Source organism: Eurosta solidaginis, chromosome 5 (genome assembly GCF_040869045.1).
Source record: "Eurosta solidaginis isolate ZX-2024a chromosome 5, ASM4086904v1, whole genome shotgun sequence".
Taxonomy (NCBI): Eukaryota; Metazoa; Arthropoda; class Insecta; order Diptera; family Tephritidae; genus Eurosta; species Eurosta solidaginis.
The window spans coordinates 149,612,324-149,637,699 of NC_090323.1; the positions used below are offsets into that span (position 1 = coordinate 149,612,324).

A 25,376-nucleotide genomic window follows, 5' to 3' on the forward strand; every position below is an offset into this window, starting at 1 on the left:
ACATATAGTATATATATATAGTATATAAATATTTTTTTTACGATTTCGGCCCCATTTTAACAGCTAGAAGCTTCAAATTTCACCAACTGCTTACGTGTATAGCATATATTGATGTCTGAAAAAATCATTGAGATCGGTGGTACACATAGTATATATCTCATACAACCGATTGTTCAGATAAGAAACTTTGCGCAATTTCTGCCCCGTTTTAACAGTTAGAAGCTTCAAATTTCACAAAATGCTTACGTATATAGCATACATTGTTGTCTGAAAAAATCATAGAGATCGGTCGTATATATATTATATACTTCATATAAACTGTCATTTTGACCCCTTTTTTACGGCTAGAATCTTCAAAATTCATCAAATTTCATCAAATAGTTACGTTTTCGTCATATATTTTTGAAATACGTGATTCGTAGTCATAGTTTTTACACGCAGACCACAAAAAACCTGAAACTTTGCATCCTCACACAAAGTACCTACCCGTTTTTTATTTTATATTTATCTTAAAAATCGTTAAGGTATGTAGATCTGTTCACTATATATTTCTTATCTTATACATGCGATTATTCGGAGATTACGAACGGGATAAGATTATTGTTCAGCCCCATTCATGAAAGGTATGAAGTCTTCGGCACAGCCGAAGACAGTCCCGTTCTTACTTGTTTCGTATTATATAGCGACGCAAAGTGTCACGAACACTAATTTTTGCTGTCAAAACATCCACTTGCTTCTGGGTCGCGTGGAATTATTGTGAAAGTCGAGTTGCACTTCCGTTGTACCGATTTATTGTTGCTGACAAGTGTTTACATATTTATGTAGGAGTTAAAGGCGGTCATCGCGACTGTCATCAAAAATAAGGTAAGTTGTTCAAATTTATGTAAGTTGGTTGATAATCAGAAAGTTCTTTGACTTTAATTGGGTTTACCTTTTCCAGATGAATTTGGTCAGTATTAATATTGGGGAGTATTACTATTTTATTTTTGTGTTCCCTTCAAAACTTGAGAAAAATGATTATGGTGATAAAGGTCATTGCAACTGCTCCAAATGAAAGGGCTACTGGATATTGTTGCGGTCTTAAGAAGGTTAATTCTACGTATGTTGTTTATGTGGAGTTCTTTCAGAGCTTCGAGAGAGAGCAATTCGATGCGCATTTTTTCTGATAGTGCAGGTTGCAGTACTGCTGGGATTGCTGGCAGTGGGATCAAATCGTAGTTGATAAAATATTCGCTATTTATTGTCAGCGTTGAGTTATGGAAAATAATCAGATGTGTTGTTACGGTCTTCATTGACTAAGTGTGCAACAGACACCTTCAAGGACGAAAGAGTGCTTGTGGCAAGGTGCAACGACCACTGCGTGTGCACTGGCGTTTAGGCCCGGAGCTTCAGCTTCGTGGATTCGATAACGCGGTCACTGCACAGCACTACTCTCCCCAGTCAATGGTCAAACACGATAATTATTTTTGCACACTGGGGATATTCACACAGAAGAAGAATAAAGAAAACAAACCTACGCATTTGCATGCCACACTTCACTAATACGAAACCCTCAACTTACTTATGCCTGGCAGTTCGTTGTTGCAACATTTGGTGGCTGCCTCTGTACCCACCCTACCTTTGGCCTCACTGCTGTTGTTGAGGCCCCAATACATTACCATCAACTCCGGTGTCTCAAACCAAATCAAACAAATTAGTTACCCATTATGAATTATTATTATTTAAAACAAATTCAATCCATCATACATTTCGTTTCTTAGTTTATTTAACCTAAACTTAATTAATGGAATTTACTTTGATTTTTAAACGAAGAAAATCACTAAAAACAAAACAGTTCAATGAGAAGTTGTATAGTGGAACTTTACTTAGTCTTCCTAGAACACTAATTGCATATGGCAATTCAGAAATCAAATAGTTGTACACATGTATGTAAATATGTTTTTACGTTAATATATACGCATGTATAAAATTTAAAAATTATGTATCAAAAAAAATTCAAGTAAGAAGGAAAACTACCCTTGATATATATATCAACTCATGTACGTATGTGCTTACATGTGTATGTACATTAATATTAATGACTAATCAAAAAAAAAATATTTTTGATAAACGTTTGCTTAGTTTAGTTGGCCGAAACTTAATTTGTGAGACTTATTTTGATTCATAGTCCAAGAAAATCATTATAAAAAAAGGTTAAAAAAATCCTAAATTTATTTCCTATGAACTCAACAAAAATAATTTTGATATATGTACGTATGTATGTAAATGTGCATATGTGCCTTTATGTACGCATATATAAAAAAATATTGTCAACAAAAAAAAAAATTTTGTTGAAAGGACGACTAAATCCGATATATGTACATATATGTATGACAACTTACATATGTGCATACATATGTATGTAAATGCACATCATTGTATAAGTGTGCAATAAAGAAAAAAAATTGTTAACAAAATAATATGTAGGAAATAGGTGAACATATTTAGGTACATATATACGTGAGTAACTAAATTAATTTTACAGGTATATAGCATTTCTACCTTCGAAGGCCTTCTTGCTTGGGAAAGGGGTTATCATTCCTTAAACAAGAATTAAAATATTTTATAAACCAACTAACACAATTAATGGTTTTTAATTTGCAAAAGAAAATCACTTAAAACATTACCAAACCGCAAATGTTAGCAACCATGTTTAAAAATGTAAAAAATATTTTAAATCACTCTCAATAAAGAAGAATGTCTATGTATAAATGTTCGCGTCGAAAATCATACAAATTCCCATAAATGGTTGCATCGAACAATATTTCTTTAGCTGGCATCATAAAGCTCTCTCAAACGCATCACACAGCTCCCTAGAACATGTCCACTTCACTCACATGTATGCATGTATGGGATCGTGCACAGGTTCAAGAGAATGCTGTGCAACAATAACAACAACAAGTAAGGAAGGCTAAGTTCGGCTGTAACCGAACATTACATACTCAGTTGAGAGCTATGGAGACAAAATAAGGAAAATCACCATGTAGGAAAATGAACCTAGGGTAACCCTGGAATGTGGTTGTATGACATGTGTATCAAATGGAAGGTATTAAAGAGTTTTTTAAGAGAGAGTAGGCCATAGTTTTTTGGATGGACGCCATTTAGGGATATCGCCATAAAGGTGGACCAGGGCTGACTCTAGAATTTGTTTGTACGATATGGGTATCAAATGAAAGATGTTACTGAGCATTTTAAGAGGGAGGCTGAGCTCAGGCCAAGGGGGGTTCACTGCTGGCGGACAGTGAACGGCCTATTAATTAGGTTAGCTGCGAATATCAAATAAGCAGCCCTCGACCAAGAGCGGCTGGTGAGGAGGGTTTGGCTTAAAAGGCCTAAAACCCCTGAGAACCTCCAGTGGCAGGGCGAGTAGATGCCGCCCTGAATTAAGCATCCACAGCCTAGTACGGGGTTGCTTCGAGGGAATACCTACCCAAGATAGGGAGGCAACTATACGACGTGGGATACACACTCAGGAAGGTAAAGAGGTAAATTATTTGTAAATTTAAGGTGATTGTCACATTAAGACTGAGCCCAGTAAGGTCTTAATTAAGGTATACTGGAATCAACGACTCGGTTATGTTTGTTAAGGGCTGGCGAATGTGGCATTCGGAAATCTCAGTACACGGCTTGACACACCGTCGAAATGACTTTCCGGTTAATGTCCCATTCGTCTCCGTCCCGTTAAAACCTTGGCAGGCCTTGCGGTACGTTCAAAGTCCGTCATCATTAAGTTGGTGGTGCAGGTTCGGTTGAGATCCTCCCGATTAACACTGATCTGGCTCTGAACGCAGTCTTCATGAGGGACTGCGTCAACCTTCACGTGGCCTCCCTGCCTTCGCATAGACAACCACGGGATCTATATAGGTAACTGCACACTCGGACCAAGATAGCGGCCTCAAGTGGGGACCCAATTAAATAAATGACAAGCAACAAAAATACTAAAATAAAAAACCAAACACAGGAGAATGAAATGGCGTTCAATCCATTTGTAGGAAGGAAGCTAGCTCGCTCTCCAGAAGGGCGTGGCCCATCGGCTGGAGGCCTTAACATTTCGTCGCAAGTGGTAACGAAACCCAAAGGAGCGGAGGCCGAAAGCAAGCAAAGAGCGTTGTCGCCGGGTGCTACACCGAAGCTTTGCAAAAAGAGCTCCGACAGCAAGGCTCAAACGGGCACACCATTATTAAGTGAGCTAATTAAGCAGGCGTCAGCTGCGTTAAATCAGCAAAACCCCCCTGGAGAAAAAAAGATGACCAAACTAGGCAAGGCGATTGAGGACTTGATGCAGTTCTTCATAGGGCGTAATAATATACACGCGGAAATCAAGCGCTTGGCCTCCGTAATAAAAGTGCTGTACATCGAGTCGGCCCTAGAGGTAAAGAATTTAGAACATAAATTGCGTGCAAGCGAATGCGCCAAAGATAGAAGTCCATCACCCCCAGGAAAGCGACCGAGGAATAATTCGTACTCGACCAAGGAGAACAACGTGGTAAAACCCACTACTACACTAAAAGATGTCTTACCAGGGCACGTGGGTGGTCACAAACGACGGCAAGAAACGCAAGAGAAGACGGAGCGGAAAGAGGAAACTGCAGCCCAAAAGACGGGAGAGTGGCAGTTAGCCAAAAAGAAGAGCAAGAAAAAATCACTTAAGGCTAGGCCGGATGCAATCATCATTTCAAAGGCGGGGGATGCGACGTACGCCGACATATTATGTAAAGTGAGAAGATGCGACGAATTAAAATCCCTGGGTGATGACGTCAAAACGATTTGAAGAACGGTGAAAGGAGAGCTGTTACTAGAGCTGAAAAATTAGCAAGATGGGAAAACCAGCGCGTACCAAGCAGAAATTGAAGCGGTACTAAAGGACTCGGCTAAAGTTATAACAAAGTCCCAAATGGTCACGCTACAGTGCAGAGATCTCGATGAGATTACTACGCCCGAGGAGATTTGCAACGCCCTCCACCAGCAATGCAACATCAAACTTCCAGATGTGGCTGCCATAAAAAGCATACGCACAGGGTACAGTGGCACGAAGTCGGCACTTATAAGCCTTACAGCGGATGATGCCAAGGCGGTTCTTAATACGCAAAGAATCCGGGTAGGATGGGTTTCCTGACGAATTAGAGAGCTCAAGCAAGAAAAACGCTGTTATAGGTGCTGGGGCTACGGGCATATAGCTTAGAAATGTAAGGAGACTATAGATAGGTCTAGCCTATGCAGGAAATGCGGCCAGGAAGGTCATAAGGCCGCACGTTGCGAAAATGCACCGAAATGCGCGCTATGTGGGGGACAACATTCAGCAGGCAGTTTTAAATGCCCACAACGAGAGGGCTGCAAAATGACTGTCTCATGAGGGTATTGCAGCTCAATTTAAACCATTGCGAGGCAGCCCAAGAGCTATTATCCCAAACAGTCTATGAAGGAGGATATGACATAGTGGTACTCTCTGAACAATACAAAAATCGCCAGGAACAGGGTTGGCTCTCAGATTCAGCAGGGAAAGCCTCAATTTGGGCACCAGGGAAATTTCTCCCACAGGAAATTATGACGCCAACGGTAGCAGGATTCACGTGGGCAAAAATCAACGGTATATACGTCTTCAGTTGCTATGCCCCTCCGAGCATGACCATCGCCGAGTTCGAAGACATGATATACGGGATCACCATTGAAGCACGAGGTAAACACCCGCTTTTAGTGTGTGGAGACTTCAATGCATGGTCATCTGTGTGGGGAAGTAGACGAACCAACGAAAGAGGGAGAGTTCTCCTCGAAAGCCTTACTTCTTTGAGGCTAGAACTCCTAAATGAACCAGGGATATATACCTTCGATACAGGTACCAGACGATCCATTATAGATCTCACCTTCGCAGCGAAATAGCAAGACGAGCAAAATGGTCCATAAGCAACGCCTACACACACAGCGACCATAAAGCTATTAGCGTAGAGCTGCTCGAAACTCCACGAACGGTAGCAGCAAGACATCGACAAAGTAGGAAATGGAAACAGCACCTTTTCGACCCACAAATATTTGACATTATCTGGAAGGACGCCATAGTACGAGAATCGCATGCACGCAAGAAAGGCACTTAAAAATGCCATAAAAAAGAGCAAGAAGTTATGCTTTAGGGAACTGCTGGATAATGTCGACCTAGATCCTTGGGGATCAGCCTACAGAACTGTGATGGCCAAAATTAAAGGACCGATATCGCAGCAATCTACGTGCCCGATACTGATGAATATTATTGTTGAAACACTTTTCCCGGCGCAAGATCGCTGGACTTATCCAAGCGAGGATCTATAAAGTACGGAAATTCCGCAAATTACAGAGCAAGAGGTGCTGGACGCTGCAAAAAGAGTTGCTGATAACAAATCCCCAGGACCCGACGAAGTACCAAACATAGCCCTTAAAGCCGCGATTACAACTAGGGCTACATTATTTACTGATCTTTTTAATGCCTGTATGCAAGAAGGCGTGTTCCCTCGCCCGTGGAAACGACAAAGACTTGTCCTATTGCTGAAACGTGGTAAACAGCCGGACCAACCATCCTCATATAGGCCACTTTGTATGCTGGATTCCCTAGGGAAGATTTTCGAGCGTATAATTAGTGAGCGCCTACAGCTGACTCTAGAAAGACCAGGTGGCTTATCGAATAGTCAATATGGATTTCGCAAATCAAGATCCACCGTAGATGCAATACAAACAGTCGTCAATATAGCTAGAGAAGCTATCTCTGGAGGCCAAAATAAAAGGAAGTTCTGTGCACTGATTATGTTGGACATCAAGGATGCTTTTAACACTGCGAACTGGATGCAGATAATGGCAGCGCTGCAAAGCTTCGGCACTCCAGCTTACTTACGCAGAATTATAGGTAGCTATCTTAAAGACAGTGTACTTCTTTTTGACACGGATCAAGGAGCAAAAGAGTACAAAATCACAGGAGGCGTCCCACAGGGATCTGTTCTCGGTCCAACGCTTTGGAATGTAATGTATGACGGGGTGTTAAAGATTGATCTACCAGAAAACACGCAAATTGTGGGACATGCTGATGATATTGCAGTGGTAGTAGTGGCCAAGAAACTGGACCTGCTTCAAGCATTATGTAATGACGCCGTAGCAAGAATAAAGGAATGGCTGACCAATACAGGACTGGAGTTGGCTAGCCAAAAGGCGGAAGTGGTATTAGTAAGCTCCAAACGGTCGGCGAACGAGTTAGTCCTAACTGTCAGGGATCATCAAATCACCTCAAATGATTCCTTAAAATACTTAGGAGTGCACATTGACTCTAAGTTAACTTTCAAAGAGCACTTCAGAGCGGTGGGGGAGAAAATTACCAAAGTTAATGGATCACTTATGCGAATAATGCCTAACATTGATGGTCAGAGCGAAGCTATACGTCAGCTATTGTCCACAGTAACCAGCTCAATAATACTATACGCAGCACCAGTGTGGTATGGATCTAAACAGACCCATCAAAAATATATATTAGCAGCGTACCGACTTGCTTCTTTAAGAATAGCAAGTGCTTATCGGATGGTGTCCGACGACGCGATCCTGGTTCTAACCCGGAAAATCCCAGTGGACTTACTGGCAAGCGAAATGGCCGATCTGTATAACACTAATATCGAGCGACCATCGGAAGAAGACAAGAAAAGAGCAAGGACACAAACAATAGCTAAGTAGCAAGAACGGTGGGAGGCCTCGAGTAAAGGGCGTTGGACTTTCACACTAGTTTGGAACGTAGCACAATGGAATGAGCGGAAGCACGGCGAACTGAACTACCATCTCACGCAGATAATGAGTGGACATGGCGGTTTCAAAGAGTATTTATGGAAGCGTAGGATAGAGGAAGATTCTCATTGCCCAATGTGTACCACAGAGTTAGAAAACGCAGAACACGTCATGTTCTACTGCCCCCGATTCCACGAAGAAAGACTCACCTTGCATGGAGTCTTTGGGGAGGAACCTACCACGAGAAATTTAGTTTCACATATGTGCAACAGGAAAGAGTGCTGGACTGCAGTGAGCAAAATGGCATTTATAGTAATGACTCGCCTGATGGATGCTGAGAGGTAGCGCAGAGAAATGCGCATGCGAAGCAGTGGCGATTAAATGGACACTCAGAGCAAATAGCGGGAACCTGGACGCAGGGACAACAGTAGGCTCTTAAAAAATGAGAAATATGGAACGCCACCCTGAAGTAATACGAAAGTGGTGCCGGGGTGGGCGACGGTTCCAGAACGGGGCTGTTTTTTAGTCTACGGACACACGGTTGCTGCGACGGCAGCAATTATGGTGTATTAGGCATTTTTCAGCCTCCCCGCAAAAAAAAAAAAAGAGGGAGTGAGCTTTGGGTCTATCGGTGGACGCCTTTTCGAGATATCGCCATTAAGGTGGACCAGGGGTGACTCTAGAATGTGTTTGTACGATATGGGTATCAAATGAAAGGTGGTAATGAGTATTTTAAAAGGGAATGGGCTTTAGTTCTATAGGTGAACGCCTTTTCGAGAAATCGCCATAAAGGTGGACCAGGGGTGACTCTAGAATATGTTTGTACGATATGGGCATCAAATGAAAGCTGTTAATGAGTATTTTAAAAAGGAGTGATCCTTAGTTCCATAGGTGGACGCCGTTTCGGGATATCGCCATAAAGGTGGACCAGGGGTGTCTATAGAATGTGTTTGTACGATATGGGAATCAAATGAAAGGTGTTACTGAGCATTTTAAGAGGGAGTGGGCATTAGGTCTATAGGTGGACGCCTTTTCGAGATATCGCCATTAGGGTGGGCCAGGGGTGACTCTAGAATGTTTGAACGATATGGGTATCAAACGAAAGGTGTTACTGAGCATTTTAAGAGGGAGTGGGCATGAGGTCTATAGGTGGATGCCTTTTCGAGATATCGTCATTAGGGTGGGACAGGGGTGACTCTAGAATGTGTTTGTACGATATGGGTATCAAACGAAAGGTGTTACTGAGCATTTTAAGAGGGAGTGGGCATTAGGTCTATAGGTGGACGCCTTTTCGAGATATCACCATTAGGGTGGGCCAGGGGTGACTCTAGAATGTGTTTGTACGATGTGGGTATCAAATGAAAGGTGGTAATGAGTATTTTAAAAGGGAGTAATCCTTAGTTCTATATGTGGACGCCTTTTCGAGATATCGCCATAAAGGTGGACCAAGGGTGACTCTAGAATGTTTGTACGATATGGGTATCAAACGAAAGGTGTTACTGAGCATTTTTTAGGTCTATCGGTGTACGCCTTTTCGAGATATCGCCATTAAAGTGGACCAGGGGTGACTCTAGAATGTGTTTGTACGATATGGGTATCAAATGAAAGGTGGTAATGAGTATTTTAAAAGGGAGTGGGCTTTAGTTCTATAGGTGAACGCCTTTTCGAGAAATCGTCATAAAGGTGGACCAGGGGTGACTCTAGAATATGTTTGTACGATATGGGTATAAAATGAAAGCTGTTAATGAGTATTTTGAAAAGGAGTGATCCTTAAATCCATAGGTGGACGCCGTTTCGGAATATCGCCATAAAGGTGGACCAGGGGTGTCTCTAGAATGTGTTTGTACGATATGGGAATCAAATGAAAGGTGTTACTGAGCATTTTAAGAGGGAGTGGGCATTAGGTCTATAGGTGGACGCCTTTTCGAGATATCGCCATTAGGGTGAGCCAGGGGTGACTCTAGAATGTTTGAACGATATGGGTATCAAACGAAAAGTGTTACTGAGCATTTTAAGAGGGAGTGGGCATTAGGTCTGTAGGTGGACGCCTTTTCGAAATGTCGCCATTAGGGTGGGCCAGGGGTGACTCTAGAATGTGTTTGTATGATATGGGTATCAAATGAAAGATGGTAATGAGTATTTTAAAAGGGAGTAATCCTTAGTTCTATAGGTGGACGCCTTTTCGAGATATCGCCATAAAGGTGGACCAAGGGTGACTCTAGAATGTTTGTACGATATGGGTATCAAACGAAAGGTGTTACTGAGCATTTTTTAGGTCTATCGGTGGACGCCTTTTCGAGATATCGTCATTAAGGTGGACCAGGGGTGACTCTAGAATGTGTTTGTACGATATGGGTATCAAATAAAAGGTGGTAATGAGTATTTTAAAAGGGAATGGGCTTTAGTTCTATAGGTGAACGCCTTTTCGAGAAATCGTCATAAAGGTGGACCAGGGGTGACTCTAGAATATGTTTGTACGACATGGGTATCAAATGAAAGCTGTTAATGAGTATTTTGAAAAGGAGTGATCCTTAAATCCATAGGTGGACGCCGTTTCGGAATATCGCCATAAAGGTGGACCAGGGGTGACTCTAGAATATGTTTGTACGATATGGGTATCAAATGAAAGGTGGTAATGAGTATTTTAAAAGGGAGTGGGCTTTAGTTCTATAGGTGAACGCCTTTTCGAGAAATCGTCATAAAGGTGGACCAGGGGTGACTCTAGAATATGTTTGTACGATATGGGTATAAAATGAAAGCTGTTAATGAGTATTTTGAAAAGGAGTGATCCTTAAATCCATAGGTGGACGCCGTTTCGGAATATCGCCATAAAGGTGGACCAGGGGTGTCTCTAGAATGTGTTTGTACGATATGGGAATCAAATGAAAGGTGTTACTGAGCATTTTAAGAGGGAGTGGGCATTAGGTCTATAGCTGGACGCCTTTTCGAGATATCGCCATTAGGGTGGGCCAGGGGTGACTCTAGAATGTTTGAACGATATGGGTATCAAACGAAAAGTGTTACTGAGCATTTTAAGAGGGAGTGGGCATTAGGTCTATAGGTGGACGCCTTTTCGAAATGTCGCCATTAGGGTGGGCCAGGGGTGACTCTAGAATGTGTTTGTATGATATGGGTATCAAATGAAAGATGGTAATGAGTATTTTAAAAGGGAGTAATCCTTAGTTCTATAGGTGGACGCCTTTTCGAGATATCGCCATAAAGGTGGACCAAGGGTGACTCTAGAATGTTTGTACGATATGGGTATCAAACGAAAGGTGTTACTGAGCATTTTAAGAGGGAGTGGGCATTAGGTCTATAGGTGGACGCCTTTTCGAGATATCGCCATTAGGGTGGGCCAGGGGTGACTCTAGAATGTTTGAACGATATGGGTATCAAACGAAAAGTGTTACTGAGCATTTTAAGAGGGAGTGGGCATGAGGTCTATAGGTGGACGCCTTTTCGAGATATTGTCATTAGGGTGGGCCAGGGGTTACTCTAGAATGTGTTTGTACGATATGGGTATCAAACGAAAGGTGTTACTGAGCATTTTAAGAGGGAGTGGGCATTAGGTCTATAGGTGGACGCCTTTTCGAGATATCGCCATTAGGGTGGGCCAGGGGTGACTCTAGAATGTTTGTACGATATGGGTATCAAACGAAAGGTGTTACTGAGCATTTTAAGAGAGAGTGGGCATTAGGTCTATTGGTGGACGCCTTTTCGAGATATCGCCATTAGGGTGGGCCATGGGTGACTCTAGAATGTGTTTGTACGATATGGGTATCAAATGAAAGGTGGTAATGAGTATTTTAAAAGGGAGCAATCCTTAGTTCTATAGGTGGACGCCTTTTCGGGATATCGCCATAAAGGTGGAACAAGGGTGACTCTAGAATGTTTGTACGATTGGGTATCAAACGAAAGGTGTTACTGAGCATTTTAAGAGGGAGTGGGCATTAGGTCTATAGGTGGACGCCCTTTCGAGATATCGCCATTAGGGTGGGTCAGGGGTGACTCTAGAATGTTTGTACGATATGGGTATCAAACGAAAGGTGTTACTGAGCATTTTAAGAGGGAGTGGGCATTAGGTCTATTGGTGGACGCCTTTTCGAGATATCGACATTAGGGTGGGCCATGTGTGACTCTAGAATGTGTTTTGAACGATATGGGTATCAAATGAAAGGTGGTAATGAATATTTTAAAAGGGATTAATCCTTAGTTCTATGGGTGGACGCCTTTTCGAGATATCGTCATTAGGGTGGGCCAGGGGTGACTCTAGAATGTGTTTGTACGATATGGGTATCAAACGAAAGGTGTTACTGAGCATTTTAAGAGGGAGTGGGCATTAGGTCTATTGGTGGACGCCTTTTCGAGATATCGCCATTAGGGTGGGCCAGGGGTGACTCTAGAATGTGTTTGTACGATATGGATATCAAATTAAAGGTATTCATAAGGGTTTTAAAAGCGAGTGGCCCTTAGATGTATATGTGAAGGCGTTCTCGCGATATCGACCAAAATGTGGACCAGGTAATCCAGAAAATCATCTGTCGGGTACTGCTAATTTATTTATATATGCAATACCACTAACAGTTTTCCTGCCAAGATTCCAAGGGCTGTTGATTTCGCCTTGTAGGACTTTTTCATTTTCTTCTACTTAATATGGTAGGTGTCACACCCATTTTACAAAGTTTTTTCCAAAGTTATATTTTGCGTCAATAAACCAATCCAGTTACCATGTTTCATCCCTTTTTTCGTATTTGGTATAAAATTATGGCATTTTTTTCATTTGTCGTAATTTTCGATATCGATAAAGAGGGCGTGGTTATGGTCGGATTTCAGCCATTTTTTATACCAAGATAAAGTGAGTTCAGATAAGTACGTGGGCTAAGTTTAGTAAAGATATATCGGTTTTGGCTCAAGTTATTGTGTTAACGGCCGAGCGGAAGGACAGACGGTGGACTGTGTATAAAAACTGGGCGTGGCTTCCACCGATAGAATCTATGCCCCTACCAAATTTGAGAAGGATTGGTAAATTTTTGTTCGACTTATGGCATTAAAAGTATTCTAGACAAATTAAATGAAAATGGGCGGAGCCACACCCATTTTGAAATTTTCTTTTATTTTTGTATTTTGTTGCATGATATCATTACTGGAGTTGAATTTTAACTTAATTTACTTATATACAGTAAAGATATTAAATTTTTTGTTAAAATTTGAATTAAAAAAAAAAATTTTTTAAAAAGTGGGCGTGTTCTTCATCCAATTTTGCTAATTTTTATTTAGCACATATATAGTGATAGTAGTAACGTTCCTGCCAAACTTCATCATGATATCTTCAACGACTGCCAAATTACAGCTTGCAAAACTTTTAAATTACCTTCTTGTAAAAGTGGGCGGTGCCACGCCCATTGTCCAAAATCTTACTAATTTTCTATTCTGCGTCATAACGTCAACCCATCTACCAAGTTGCATCGCTTTAACTGCCTTTGGCAATGAATTATCGCATTTTTTCGGTTTTTCGAAATTTTCGATATCGAAAAAGTGGGCGTGGTTATAGTCCGATATCGTTCATTTTAAATAGCGATCTGAGATCAGTGCCCAGGAATATACAAGTTAACCCGTTGTGGGTTTAAAACTTAAAAAAAAATATTTTTTTGCCGGCTTATGCCGGTGTTTTTCACTTTATTACTTTTACACGAGCAAAATACAACTGAAATACAACTGAACTTAAAACTATATTAGTATGGCTTTTTATTAATTCTTAGCGACGGCCCAATTGCAGCGGCGTCGCATCGTTGTTGGTATTTTCATATGTTGCAGTGGTATCGTATCACTGCCAATGTTCCCATCCGATGGTGACGCGCGGTTGACGTTTGTTGGATGCTCGTATAGAAATATGAAGCTAAGGTATGCGCAGTACTTGCAGTGCGAACTATGTTCCCACGGAGCGGTAGTGAGGCATCAGCATTTATTTCATATGCATGCGCGTTTTGTAACTGGAGTGAAGAATGCAGGTGGCTTATGTTGTTGATATCATATCACCAGTAATATTCCCATGATGTGAATATGCTTAGTCAGCGTTTATCGCATGCTCGTGTGCTGCGATGTGACTTAGAGAATGCAGGCAACCCACTATGTGAATGTTTGTGAAGTTTGAATGTGTGTGGTGTTAACTCCTCCCCTCTTAAAGACGGTTGTCCTCGATCGTCTGAAAAATTTGAAAAGTCCTTACTTCGGGTACTGGGACTTGGACTTGCCTGGTTGTTTCTTGGCTCTGGCTGCCTTGAGTGATTGATTGTAATCGTTGCTCTGTAGGTTTATTTGTTTTTTTCCTGCAGTGCCTCCTGAGGCTGGCAATGACAAGGATAACTAGGATTATGGTAATCCCTGAGAATATTCGGTTGGCCGTGTTTTCTGTTTGGAGGGACTGGATTTTTATATTGTTGTTCAAGTGTAACTCGCTAAGGGCTTCGAGTGACAAAAGTTCAGTATATAGGTGCCATTTATTTTGCGCATATCTCCGCTGATACTTATATTGCCATGGTAATCATTAAGGAATAGTATTCCTGGGGCAATTAGCTCGTCTCTTGGTATGTGGTGGCAATTTATCATGGGGCACGAAGAATTAAGACTTTTAATTAGGTTAGTTATACAAAAGTCATTTTTTAAATCTAACAATTCGTCTTGCTTACAAATGCTAATTGAGTTATATTTTTTACAAATAGTTTTTATTCCGAATATTTCTTCTTTATTTTGAATAATATTATTGAATTTTAAATTAATCATTATATCTTTTTTTATTACTGATTTTATAATAAAATTGTTATAAATTACTTCTGTAGTTAATGGAATTTTCAAGACGTACAAAACAGAAGTTGAGTTGCTTAATACGCTAATTTCGGCTAATTCTAGAGCCTCTTCCATTGTGTTGAAGGGCATATTTTCCTTATTAAACTCCTTAATGGATATCTCAATTTCTTTCCTATTCAAAATCATGGAATTTATAATACCTAATCTAGCCCATTGTATGGCATATTTTATGTTAATTATTTCTTCTTTTATAAGCCTAATTTTATTTTGTAAATTTAAAGCGATTTCGTTTACAATTACCTCTTCGTTCCGAAAGGTACTTAATATATCCTTAGTGATTTTCGTTAAATTATTTATCTGCTGCTTAAAAGCATTGTTTATATAATATTGCTTATTATTATTGTTAATTAGTTTTTCTAAATTACCATTTATCATAATTAGGTCGTCATGATCTGCGTTTCCTGCCAGGTATTTCCAGGCAGTGCCAAGGATATCTAGGGATCTTCTTTGTCTGTGACTATGAGGAGGCTCTACGATTTCCAACATTTCGATAGCTTGTTGGGCCTCGTGTTGCAAGGTGGGATAAATAGGATTCTCGGTGGTTAAAACTTTGTCTATCATCTCAGTAATGTTTTGCAGAACTTGACGGTAGACTGCGGTATCAATGATGTGGATAAAGTTAAGGGTGCCATCCTTGATTTTGGAGAAACCATTATCGATGGTTATTAAGTGGGATGAAGAATAGTCGTGAATTTGGACTTCTCCCTGGGTAGTGCAGGCGAGTAGGCTGGAGGGAAAAAAAAATAAAAATTTTGGCGATACGACCATTTTATGAAATTTCCTTACTCTATTTATTCGAAGTTTTGTGAAATTTATTTGTTAAATCGTTCGCCTATGGCGTGTTAATCGATGGAAAATTCGTTACATGGAGGTAAGATAAGAAATGAGAAAAAGTGATTTTTCTTCTTTAAAAAAAATTTTTTTTTTTTTTTTTTTTTTTTTTTATTTTTGTTATATTTTTATCAGCTCCTTATCAGCCCTTTGTGCACCGTCTTCCCTGATTGGGTTATGACTGTGGAGTTCCTGTCTTCTCTGACGACCTCCTTCCTGTACCTGGGTGTAAGCTTATTGCCTACTCTTTTGTTTATTCTGACATAGATGATGTCATTGGGACTATAAATTTTGAAGATTGATCTTTTTTTATTGTGGAATTCTAAATCTTTTATTTGTTTTTCAGCTAAGTTTTTTATGTTTTCTTGCCTGTGGTTTTCCAATTGTTCGGGGTCGGTACTTACAGTCCTTCCGAAAAATACTTCTATTGGTTTTCTCTTAATTGTCGAATGGATGGAATAATTGTACTTGCAGAGTGATCTGTTAAGTAGATCTTCGAAGCTATCGTGCGTCCTTTCACTTTTCACGCATCGCATTATTTCTGAAAGGGTGGAATGGAAGCGTTCAACCTGGCCGTTGACAGTACTGGTATAAGGGGGTGTTTTGTAAATCTCTATTCCGTATTGGTTTTCGAGCATAAAGGTTATGGTGACAGAGTTTAAGTATTTTTCGTTATCAATAACGATTTTTTCTGGGATACCAAAAGAGGTTAGCAATTCTTGAAGGGGTTGTTTTATATCCTCTGTCGCCCTTGATCTAAGTACTTTCGCTTGGGCGTATTTAGAGAATTTGTCGATGGCTGTGAGGATAACCTTATTGTTTGTGTGATATATATCGATATGGACAATGTGTCCTGGGTAATTGGGAATTGGGGTTGCTTGTATGATTGGGGCAGTCGGATGTCTTTCGTACTTATTTTCATTGCATATTTTGCATTGTTTTGTGATTCTTTTTATTTTAGCAGTCATTTGCGGGAAATAGCATTTATCTAAAAGCTGTTTTTTTATTTTCTATTGCATTTCGATGAGCTCTATTATGCTCCTTTATGATTTCTGTTTCTTGTTCCGCTTCGTTCAAGATATCCTTTATGAATTTGCGGGTATAGAGTACTCTGTATCTGCTAAAATGAGTTTGGTATATTGTTTGGATTTTGCCCAGAATGCTATTTTCGGTTCTTATGCAGTTTGTTGTTGAAGGATTTAAGTATCGTTTAAGTAGGGTGGTGAGAGTTTCCTCCGTAAAATCTCTTTCGATTATGATATGACGGTGGTAGGTGGGGAAAATTATCTTAAATTGGTATGAAGGAATTTCTCCTACTGAAATAAAAATTTGGTTCTTGAATGCATTGATGGGTGCATCGGTATAGGGAATAAGGGTTTGACCTGAACTTTCGTCGCTGTGTTGGGTGGGTGTCAATGAATTTATTTCTTGTGGTGGTCTAGAAAGTGCGTCCGCTACGACGTTTGTGTGGCCGGGCTTGTATTTGATCTCACAGTTGTACTCCTCCAAGATGGCTTTCCATCTCTTCAGTTTGCTATTGTTGTTCTTGTTGCTGAGGGCATATGTAAGAGGTTGGTGGTCTGTGAAAATTTTGACTACGGCAGGGCCGTAAAGATAGCTTCTCAAAGATTTGAGGGCCCAAATGATGGCTAACATTTCCTTCTCATTTGTTGCGTAGTTTTCCTCGGCCTTTGATAGGGTTCTAGATATGAATAGAATTGGTTTATTATCTTGTTCAAGCACTGCTCCTATTGCGTAATTGGAGGCGTCGGCAGTTAGATGGAATTCTTTACCAAAATTGGGGTATTGTAACATCACGTCGTTGGACGTAATAATCCTTTTTATTTTATTGAAGGCGTCTATTGCTTCGTTGTTCATGGTTATTGCTGTTTTTGCAGATAAATGTTTACTCATTCGTCCTTCCTCCCCTCTTAAGATGAGAGTAAGGGGTTTTGCTATTTTGGCGTAGTCCCTAATGAAACGTCTGTAAAACCCAGGTAGGTAGGTAGGTTGAACTGGCCGGTCCATGAGGACCTCACATAGACTGATTGAGTCCGTAGTGTTACCAGAAGTTTGTTTTAACGACCAAACTGAAAAACCCTATCAAAAACCAGGACCTATGTTATAAAATAACTCTGTCCTCTTGGCAAATACTAGAAGCTTCCTAGGACTTAAGCCACTTGCTGCTTCTAGATCTGACAGCTGTATCACTCCTAATAGCTGGAGTCTTAGCCTGGCAAGTGCAGGGCACGAGCACAGAACGTGCTCGATCGTTTCCTCCTCCAACCCGCACTTCCTACACCTGCTATCACTGACCAAGCCTAATTTAAAGGCATGTGACGCCAGAAGGCAGTGTCCAGTCAGAATACCCGTCATGAGTCTACAGTCCTCTCTTTTTAATGATAGAAGCAACTGTGTTAGTCTAAGGTTGTAAGACCTACACATAATCTTCGACACTTTACAGCCCCGCGCTTGAACCCACGCCTTTTCTGCTTGGTCGATCATGTGCACCTCTCGCCTTCGCTTAATCTCGCCCAATCTAATTGGGACGTCTACGGAGCAAGCTTCAAGGGATGCGCCCTTTTTAGCTAATTCGTCCGTTTTTCATTCCCATCTATTCCCATATGCCCTGGGACCCAATATAGATGTATGCTTCTCCCTGTCCCGATTCTCTCCAGAGACTGCTTACACTCTAACACGCATTTAGATGCTGTGCTATGCGAGATTATTGCCTTAATTGCTGCTTGACTGTCAATATAAAAGTTAACACGGTTGCAGCTTAAGCTATTCTCTTCCAGGGTTTCTACTGCTTTGGTTACGGCTAATATTTCCGCTTGGAAAACGCTACAGTAATCCGGCAGCCTGTAGGATCTGCTTAATTCCGGATCAGCGCAGTATACCGCAGACCCTACTCCTTCCACTATTTTGGAACCATCGGTGTACACATGTATCGCCTCGTCCGCCATTTGCGCACCCTTGCGCCAACCGTCCACCTCTATTGTGGCCTTAAGATCTCCCTCAAAGTGCAGGTAGGGAATCATGTAGTCTGTTCGTCTTGTGACTGAGGACGCTATACTACTATGGCCATATGGTCGGCGCTCAAGCTGCCCCGAAGCATCGAGCCTGGTTGCGGTCGTTAACGCTTTGTTCTGTAAAACCCAGACATTCCTAGGAAAGATCTGAGGTCCTTTAGTGATTTTGGTATAGGTACCTTTTCTATTGCTTCAATCTTTAATGGATTTGCTCTAATGCCGTCTGCAGTGACTATGAATCCTAAAAATTCTACTTCCTGCGCGAAGAATTTGCATTTGTCTAGCTGGATTTTCATATTGGCTTGCTCTAGTGTATCGAAAATTATTTGTAAGGATTTAGCATGGTCTTGTTCTGTCTTGCTGAAAATTATGATGTCGTCTATGTAGACGTAACACAACTTCCCTATATGTTGCCGTAGTATATCGTCGAGGGTGCGTTGGAAAATTGATGGTGCGTTTTTCAGTCCGAAAGGGAGTCTAGTAAATTCATATTTTGCGTTGTTTATGGAAAATGCGGTTTTTTCGATATCTGATTCTTTCAGGGGTATTTGGTGGAATCCGCTTTTCAGATCGATGACGGAAAAGAACCTATTACGTCCTAGTTGCGCTAGTACTTCGTTTATTTCGGGGATGGGGTACCTGTCTGCAATAGTAACCGAGTTGAGCTTCCTGTAGTCAATTACTAGCCTGTATTGTTTATTTCCTGCAGAGTCTGGTTTCTTGTTAACGATCCAAACGGGGGAATTATAGGGGGAGTGAAATGGTCGTATAATCCCATCTTCGACAAGTTTATTGACCTGTTTTTCAACCTCATTTTTTAGAGACATTGGATAAGGGTAATATTTGGTGTAAATTGGAGAGTCGTTTGTTGTACGGATTTCGCCGACGATTCTAGTGGTGTATGTTAGTTTTTTATCGGGTTCGGCGAATAATGGGGGGAACTGTTGCACTAAATTCCCGATAATGACTTTTTGTTCTGGATTCATATGTTCAGTTTTTATTTCTATGTTGTTCACTGACTTAGAAATTTGTTGCTTAATGGGGACTTTTATTTTGTTTTCTATAAGCATGTAGTCGTTAGAGGTGTAAATAACAGCTTTGAGTTGTTTTAAGCTGTCGTTGCCAATTATGGCGTGAAAGGATTTCAGGGTTGGTAGGATAAAGACTTGGCGGCCACCGTGGTGTGATGGTAGCGTGCTCCGCCTATCACACCGTATGCCCTGGGTTCAACTCCCGGGCAAAGCAACATCAAAATTTTAGAAATAAGATTTTTCAATTAGAAGAAAATTTTTCTAAGCGGGGTCGCCCCTCGGCAGTGTCTGGCAAGCGCTCCGATTGTATTTCTGCCATGAAAAGCTCTCAGTGAAAACTCATCTGCCTTGCAGATGCCGTTCGGAATCGGCATAAAACATGTAGGTCCCGTCCGGCCAATTTGTAGGGAAAAATCAAGAGGAGCACGACGCAAATTGGAAGAGAAGCTCGGCCTTAGATCTCTTCGGAGGTTATCGCGCCTTACATTTATTTTTTTTTTAGGATAAAGAACTTTAGATTTTTATCTCTAAGGCCAAAAAGGTTAAGTTCGGTATGATGTGATACACTTATTTTTCCGCCTACGGAGTTTGCAAAGAACACGCTGTCATTTGGTTTAGGGTTTGTAACTAACGCGGGCTGAATGTAATTTTTGTTTGAACCAGTGTCGATAAGGAATTTAAGTATTCTGTCATCGCTTGTTTTACATTCAAAGTAAGGAAGCGATGAGGGAGTTAATCTAAAAAATGAACGTCCACGTATTCGTTTGCGTCGTCTTGGCGATACTGGTGCTCCTGTTGTTCGTAAGTGTTGTAGTAGTCCTGCCATGATTGTTCCTCGCTCTCCGGATCGTATGTGTTGGTGTCGCCGTCGTATTGGCCAGAGTCGGTTGTGGTGGAATCGAGGGTTGGGGAAATATGGTTTACACGTTGAACTTTGTTCGGGAAATTCCTAATATGTTGATGGGATTGCGTGGGCGGTGGTCGTTTCGACGTATCATTGTTGTCGTTAGGTCTGTTGATGTAGTTAACATTCCTCGTTTTCAGCGACTGGTCTACTTCCATTGGTACCGGCGGCTTTGGCTGAGTTGGTCTTGGAGGTGGTTTATTGTTAAGGGGTCTAACAGGAGGTACACTTTGCCCATAGTAGTACTGAGGATAGGGCTGTCGGTATATGTGTTGTTGGTATATGGGTTGTTGATATGAGGTATGCTGGAACTGTGGGGGGAACTGTATCATGGGAGGGGTTGGTTGAGGTATGTGGGCGAGTTGTGGGTAGAAGGGATGATTTCCGTGTTGGAACTTCCTTGCGGGAATAGTAGGTTTTTGGTGGGTGTCGAATGGGGTTGAAGGTGAACTCAGTATCTTCGGAAAGCTATATTGGTTGTTAGCATGTATGGACCTAAAGTTTTGGTTTTCTAATTTAGTGAATAAATGTAATGCTTCGGGTAAGTCTGCAGGTTCTTTCATGCCGAGGAGCCTGGAGAGGTCGCCTGATAATCCTCTTACGAAGGTATCTAGTGCTTTATCGCGATATGTATTGGTGAGTACACGCATTGCTTCGTCGTTAATTTCCATACAGGAAATTTTATTGAGGATGAGAGATAGGTGCTTGTAAACTTCTGCGTAGAACTCCTGTACCGACTTCCGTCCTTGGATGAGACAGGTCATTTGGTACTCGAGGGTGCTGAGATCCCTCTTGTCGGCGTAGTGCGTTGTAAGACAACGCGAAATTGCCTTCCAATTGAGCGGGGTGTTGTATGCTTCGAGCGCGGCATCTGCACCACCGACAATTTTGTTTCTGATAATGTTCAGGATACCAAAATACCTTGGAGTACCTACACTGGGTTCGTAAATTTTTAGTACTCTTTCTACGCTCTTCTTCCAACTACTGAACTCAGTAGGGTTTCCACTGAACTCTCTTAGGGAACGGACGACGTCAGGGATCTTGTCCATGTCGGAAATGCTATTTCTGAACCTCTCGTCAATTGTCTGATCAGTTAGCAAAGGGGGTTGAGCACTGATTCTAGTCAGGACTGAAGCGTCGGTCTGAAGGATTTCGGCTAGGGTGCTTCTTACAACTTCCCTAAATTCCTCGGTCGTTGTTACGGCTTGGGGAGGGGAAAGGTTTGCAGGTGCTGTTGAGGCAGCTGTTGCTCCTGTATTTAGGAGTGGAGGCCTAAGTATATTATTCTGAGCCATTTTTCTCATTCGCTTACCAACCTCGCAAGTTAGTAAAAACAAAAATTGTTTAACGATAGCAGTTCACTTTCACTTTCACTTCACTTAACTTAGTTTTATCTTTATTGGTTAACTATATATTACTCTAATTTAATTATTTCTTACATTAGTCCCACGGCGTAGAGGGTTTTTGGTCCTTTTTGCATCTTTTCTCGATAGTTATAGAAATTCTCTGCTACTCTGGCTCCCTCGATGCGCACTCTGCGTGGGTGCGTGGCTTTCTTCTACTGAAGCTATTCACTTGTGGATTCCCGTTGTCGCGATGAGTTTTCCGCGAATCTGTTTGCGAGGCACTGCTTTAGGGCCTTTTGGAGCGTTAAATTCGCGGGGCACTACTTTAGGGCCTTTTAACTCGCGACTGGGCCGTTGGGCGCCAGTTAACCCGTTGTGGGTTTAAAACTTAAAAAAAATTATTTTTTTGCCGGCTTATGCCGGTGTTTTTCACTTTATTACTTTTACACGAGCAAAATACAACTGAAATACAACTGAACTTAAAACTATATTAGTATGGCTTTTTATTAATTCTTAGCGACGCCCCAATTGCAGCGGCGTCGCATCGTTGTTGGTATTTTCATATGTTGCAGTGGTATCGTATCACTGCCAATGTTCCCATCCGATGGTGACGCGCGGTTGACGTTTGTTGGATGCTCGTATAGAAATATGAAGCTAAGGTATGCGCAGTACTTGCAGTGCGAACTATGTTCCCACGGAGCGGTAGTGAGGCATCAGCATTTATTTTATATGCATGCGCGTTTTGTAACTGGAGTGAAGAATGCAGGTGGCTTATGTTGTTGATATCATATCACCAGTAATATTCCCATGATGTGAATATGCTTAGTCAGCGTTTATCGCATGCTCGTGTGCTGCGATGTGACTTAGAGAATGCAGGCAACCCACTATGTGAATGTTTGTGAAGTTTGAATGTGTGTGGTGTTAACTTACATACCAAATTTCATCAAGATTCCACAAAATTTACTCAATTTATCGTGTTAACGGACAGACGGACGGACGGACGGACATGGCTCAATCAAATTTTTTTTCGATACTGATGATTTTGATATATGGAAGTCTATATCTATCTTGATTCCTTTATACCTATACAACCAACCGTTATCCAATCAAAGTTAATATACTCTGTGAGCTCTGCTCAACTGAGTATAAAAATATGATATTTTGCGGTTTGGCTAGTTGAATTTTTGGTAAGGTGCTACATATTACCAACTATTCAAATTTGGCTAATTCAAACTACAGTGGGTATTCAAAATAAGGGGCCTAAATTTCATTAGGGGTTTCCTTTTAACCTAATTGCTTATATTGAACACAGTTAGGGATGTCATTAATTTTTTTTATGAGAAAAATTCAATTAGAATTTACTATTTCTTAGCAACATTTTAGGCATACGATTCAATATTTCTAAACATAACTTGATTGTTATTCATACTTATTTTTGAGTTCGAGTTCGATTTCTATATTTCTACATACATTTTATGTATCTATATGTATTCCTAATCTATTATGTATATTACTAAAACGAATTTAAATTTTAAATTAAATTATTCAAATTTCCTGACATGTCTTGGGATTATGTTAGAAACTTCCGACGATGATGAAAACTGGCCATTTTGGGTGTTCTGGCTTGTTTAAAATATGGCTTACTGGATTATCAGCAACTGGAGCAGGTTTTGAAGTTTTTTTGCTGTGGTCGTAAAAGCGGGGTTAAGTAAAAGGGGGGGTTGCTTGTTATTCACACAAGCAACCCACATGTATATGATACAAAATTGATGGCAAATGAATTTGAAGAAAATGTGTTTTTTACGAAAAATCTGCGGATGAAAAAGATACCGCTCTTTTAGATTTTTAAACTAGCCTTTACCCGCGGCCCCGTCCGCAAGGAGAAAATGAAATATGTGGGCTGTTCACGTTAGCCTGCTTATAAATTTATCTGTTTAAAATTTTTTTCTGTCTAATACATTTTATTTTTGTAATTGAGTAAAAAAAAACTTTATGAGCTGATAACCTGATAGGATCCCAAAATGATAACGAAATTATCCAGAAAAAAAGCCACGAAATGACCCCGACGCTATCGCGGACGGATCCCGAAAACCATCCAGAAACGCCCCGGAAGTGTCTCCAAAAGTTCCCGAAGTAGTCCCAAAAAAACCCGAAATGACAACGACACGATTCTAGACTTATCCAGAGAACCACACAGAAATGATCCCTGAAGGGTACCAAATTGATCCCGAAATAGTCCGAAAAAGTTCCGAAATTACCCTGACGGGCTCCCGGACGGATCTCAAAAACCATCCAGGAAGGGTTCCTAAATTATCCCGACATAGTCCAGAAAAAGCTCCGAAAAAGTTCCGAAATGACCCCGAGGGATCCACAACGGATTGCGAAAACCATAAAGACATGATTCCGGAAGGGTCCCAAAATGATTCCGAAATAGGCCGAAAATGACCCCGATGGAATCCCGCACGGATCTAAATGTGATCCCGGAAGGGTTTCAAAACTATCCCGAAAAAGTATCAAAAAAAATCTCAAAATGAATCTTACGGCATCCTAGACGGATCCAGAAATGATCCCAACATGGTCCCGAAATGACCCTGATGGATTCGGCAAACGATCAAGAATTGATGCCGGAAGGGTCCTCAAATGATCCCGAAATTATACAGGTAAAGTCATGGAATGACCCCTAAATGGTCCTCAAATGATCCCGAAAAAGTCCCGAAATTACCCTGATGGGTTCCCGTACAGATCCCGAAATCCATCCAGAAGTGATGCCGGAAGGGTCCTAAAATGATCCCGTATTGTCCCCGAAAACGTCCCAAAATGACCCCGACGGGATCTCGGACGGATCCCCAAAACTATCTAGAAATGATGAAGGAAGGTACCCAAAATGATTCCGAAAGATCCTGAAATAACCCCGACCGGATTCCAGGCGGATCCCGAAAACCATCCTGAAATGATGCCGAAAGGTACACCAAATGATCCCGACGGGATCCCTTACGGATCCCGAAAACCATGCAGAAATGATGCCGGAAGGGACCCAAATGATCCCGAAAGAGTCCTGAAATGACCCTGACGGGATCCCATACGGATCCCGAAAACCATCCAGAAATGATGTCGGTAGGTACCCCAAATGATACCGAAATAGTTCCGAAATGACCCCGTCGGGCTCCCGGAAACTATTCAGAAATTATGCCGGAAAGGTTCCCAAATGATCCACAAATAGTGCCGAAATGACGAGATCCCGGACGGATCCCGAAAACCATCCAGAAATGATGGCGAAAGGGCCCCCAAATGATCCCGTATTAGTGGCGAAAAAGTCCTGAAATGACCCCGACGGGATCCCGGATGAATTTCGAAAACCATTCAGAAATGATGCCGAAAGGGAACCCAAATGATCCCGAAAAACTCCCGAAATGACCCCGACGGGATCCCGAACGTATACCGAAAACAATCCAGAAATGATGCCGGAAAGGTCCTCAAATGATCCCTTAATAGTCCCGAAATGACCCTGAAGGGATCCCCGACGGATCCCGGAAACTATCCAGAAATTATGCCGGAAAGGTTCCCAAATGATCCCCAAATAGTGCCGAAATGACCATGACGA

General features: G+C 41.4%; 1 protein-coding gene across 2 annotated transcripts in view; it reads left to right on the forward strand.

Moving 5' to 3' along the window:
• The first annotated feature begins 702 nt into the window (after positions 1-702).
• LOC137252272 (probable trafficking protein particle complex subunit 13 homolog) overlaps positions 703-25,376 on the forward strand; it is an 87,760-nt gene continuing 63,086 nt past the window's right edge. For both annotated transcript variants that reach the window (XM_067787756.1, XM_067787755.1), the window contains exon 1: positions 703-864. The gene's annotated coding sequence lies outside the window, so the exon portion shown is untranslated. The remainder of the gene's footprint in view (positions 865-25,376) is intronic.